The following is a 4,165-nucleotide window of genomic DNA, read 5'->3' on the forward strand; positions in this document are numbered from 1 at the left end:
CCTCCTGACCAATTTTCTCTCAGCAGCAGGTGATAGCTTGCGTTTTCTTCCTGATCTTGGCAGTGATGAAACAGTGCCATGCACCTTATACTTACAAACTATTGTTTGCACTGTTGCTCTTGGGACCTGCAGCTGCTTTGAAATGGCCCCAAGTGACTTTCCTGACTTGTTCAAGTCAATAATTCGCTTTTTCAGATCCATGCTGAGCTCCTTTGACTTTCCCATTGTAGCGTTTGTGGGCGTTTGTATCCGATGAGCCCTATTTACCTGGCCTAAGAGAAGTCACCAGCTGTAGTCACTCATAATCACTCACAAGAAGTTAAGAGGCCATGCTATGAAGCTCAGTTCACTGACACGTTTCTAAGTCACCAAAATTGCTAGTTCATGTTGCTGTATGTATATTTGTGACCCAGCAAATGTGATCACTTTTCTCCGTTGACCCATAATAAAGACATTAAAGAACCAAACTTCATGAATGTTTTTTGTGACAAAGAAGTATCTGTTCCAATCACTCTATCAGAGAAAAATCAGAGTTTTAGAAATAACGGGACACTCAGTAGAGCCATTATATTATATTTTTTACAAGTGTATGTAAACTTCTGACCACAACTGTACATAAACATAAACATTTGTTGTTGTTGTTTATAGAAACTGAATGTGCCCTAAGCACATAGTGCCCAGGGGCCCCTGCAACAATAATCCGGCCCTGGCCGTCCCGTTAGACAGGAGCCGCTCATCGTGCTAACTGTCATTGTGACACCAGAGCTTGGTTATGGTAAATAATAAATGACCCGCACTTGTGTAGCGTCTTGCAGAGGAAGAGGACTCCAAAGTGCTTTACACTAAAGTGTATCATTCATCCATTAACACACACATTTACACGCTGGAGGTGATGAGCTACGATGTAGCCACAGTTGCCCTGGGGCAAACTGAGAGAGGCGAGGCTGCCGAGCACAGGCACCACCGGTCCCTCTGACCACCAGCAGCGGGCAAGATGGGTAAAGTGTCTTGCCCAAGGACACAACAGCAGAAACCTCTGTCTGGAGCTGGAATTGAACCTGCAACCTTCTGACTACTGGTTCTGTTGGCGTTTATTAGTGCGACTAGATTCTATAAAGTTTTCATAAATAAACACAACTAAGATCTGTGGCTCGTGTAAAACCAAAACCGTGCACCACTGGAGCGTGATTGTAATGAGCACTCGTTTTTACTGCTTGGGCGGAGCAGTGGAGAAACGCGTTTCTACAACTGAACCGACCGGAATCAGGGTCAATCTGAATCCGAGGTGGACAGACAGATAGTTACTCAAAAAGGCCCGGTGTAGGCACTGAGGTGAACTTTCAGTAAACTCATTCTGATTGGTTGCAACTCAAAGGGAAATTACATCAGCAGATGTTGCCCATAGAGAGCCTAAGTCTCCTCCCTTTCTGGTCAGCTCATGGGTCCCCGGAAGAACGAAAAAAATCATTGCAAGTCAACGGGGCTAAAAACGCTATTTTCTAATTGTTTGAATGCTGCAGTGAACCTGTTTCTCTTTATTTTCTTCTTCTTTATTCTGCTTCTGTACGTTTTTTGGCACAAATCTCCTACAGTTTTTGTGCTATTTCAACAAATGTGGTATCAAAATGTTCAATTCAATTCAAGTTAATTTATGAAGCGCCAAATCACGACAAAAGTCGTCTCAAGGACCTTCACACAGTAAATATTCCAATACAGGTCAGGTCATTAAGCCAATCAATAAAAAGTTTCCTATATAAGGAACCCAGCAGGTTGCATTGAGTCACTGACTAGTGTCAGAGTCTTTACAGCAATCCTCATACTAAGCAAGCATGCAGTGACAGTGGAGAGGAAAACTTCCTTTTAACAGGAAAAACATCCAGTGGATCCTGGCTCAGTATAAGCAGCCATCCGCCACGACTCACTGGGGATGGAGAAGACAGAGCAGACACACACACACACACACACACACACACACACACACACACACACACACACACACACACACACACACACACACACACACACACACACACCAAGTAGTGTTTCTATGATTACATTGTGATTTGTTAGTAAATATTCTATTTGGTGAGAGATAAACTTTATTGTATTTATCCTAGTGAATCTATAATTAAACGGGTAATCTAGCAGTAGCACATCCAACATCAAGGAAACAAAAAGTTATTATCAGGAGAGGGAGAATGTTTAAGTGGTTAGCAGCAGTGTGCTAGAAAATGGCCCCCTCCATGAGGCCGCCACAGCTCAGCAGAACATCATTGTAGCTTCTTCTGGGGAGAAAAATACTTAGAGAAAAAAATAAAGTTAACAGCTGAAACAGCAGGAAATAATACAGTTAAAGAGCAGATTGTAGAAGAAAGTAGTCGAGTGTGGAAAGTGGTCAGTGTATCCTCCAGCAGTCTAAGCCTATAGCAGCATAACTACAGAGATAACTCTGGATAACCTAGCCTTTTAGATGGAGACATGTTGGAGTCAGGGCAAGGGAGAGTCGTCTATAACGACTGTACACTCCACCTCCCTCTATTCCCCCACTTGTCCAGATCTAGGCTAACATCAGATTTTAACCATAGGCCCTAACAAATAAAAATGTTTTAAGCCTAGTCTTAAAAGTAGCCAAGGTGTCTGCCTCACGGACTAAAGCTGGGAGATGGTTCCACAAGAGAGGAGCCTGATTTATCTTAAAGTGTCAGGACTTGCAGGAGGCGTCTAACCCAAGACATGAAGAATCAACACGGGACTCAGGAGGTAAGTAAAAATAAAGTATTTTATTTAGAGAATGGGAACTAAAGGTGCACTGGAAGTCCAGTGAGTAGGGTGCCATAGTCCAGAGTTCGAGCTCAGCGAGCAGCGGGGCAGGCAATGAGCCGAGGTGAGCGAGGGCCCAGCAGAGCGGGGAGGGTGAGGAAGCGGAGAGGAGAGGAGAGGAGAGGAGAGGAGAGGAGAGGAGAGGAGAGGAGAGGAGAGAAGAGGAGAGGAGAGGAGAGGAGCAGGAGTCGTGGAGGAGGATGGAACGTGGTCCTGAAGATCCGGGCTTCTCGGCGGAGTAGGTGAAGGAGGTGATGGTATTCCTAAACGGTGCAAGCAGACAGGGGTTCAGAGGCGAGTCCGAAATCATAATCCAAGAAAACAGTCCAAGGTCAAAAATCCAATAATCCAAACACGGAAAGTCAAAACGAGCGAACAAATGAATACGAGAGGCTGGAGCTAACCAAAACAGTAGCAATCATCTGGCGTCGAGTGGTGTCTCCATCCTCCTTTTATACCAGAGCCTCTGATTACGAATGCAGCACAGCCGGTGTCCCCTCCGCTCCTCACCTGTGGAAGGAGAACCTCAAAGATGGTTTAGTGAGGAGGAGCACTCACCTCGGCTCGTGGACCATGACATAAAGAGCTCCTTAATATCCACATCACCTCAAGAAATCTTCACTCTAGAAATTCTCAATTCCTGCAACTGCCCAGGACAAAACTTCATTCCATGGGAGATCGAGCCTTTCAAGCTGTAGCCCCACGCCTGTGGAACACTCCCTGAAACATTGAGAGCACCTCAGAATGTTGAGTGTTTTAAAAAACATCTGAAGAAATTGTTATTTACACAAACGTTTTGTCCTGCGGCATGCCCCCCCGAAAAAATTATATTTAAACGCATCAGTCTGGTGCATTTTTGGGGGGAAAAGTAGAGTAACAGGCTGGTATGATAAAGTATCTATACATGTTCATTATAATGATATGTTTGAGTTAACAATGTTTTCCTGTCCTTTCTTAATCCATTATGAACACAGACTAGAGTGAAATCCGCTGATGCATCCATGCTGCTCAGTACCAGAACTGCACTAGATACCAAAAGAACCAATCAGCTGGCGGAGCTCCCTGTTGAACGTGTGAGCTGCAGAACTTGCAAAACTACGTGTCTCAATTTAAGGAACAACGTAGAATCCAGCTGCTGTTGTTTATTTGTTGTTGGTGTTTATAGAAACTAAATATATCTGCAGGGCTTTAGGCCCAGGGCAGAGTTTTATACCTCAGACCAGCTTTAGATCATGACCGGTTATTAATAATATCTTGTTCTTTACACCGGTCTGAATATTCTGTAATGTTCACAGACATCCAAACCTTAGAAAGGGAATATGATCAATATTAAAATAAAAATTAT

This window comes from Nothobranchius furzeri, chromosome 12, assembly GCF_043380555.1.
Source record: "Nothobranchius furzeri strain GRZ-AD chromosome 12, NfurGRZ-RIMD1, whole genome shotgun sequence".
Lineage (NCBI taxonomy): Eukaryota > Metazoa > Chordata > Actinopteri > Cyprinodontiformes > Nothobranchiidae > Nothobranchius > Nothobranchius furzeri.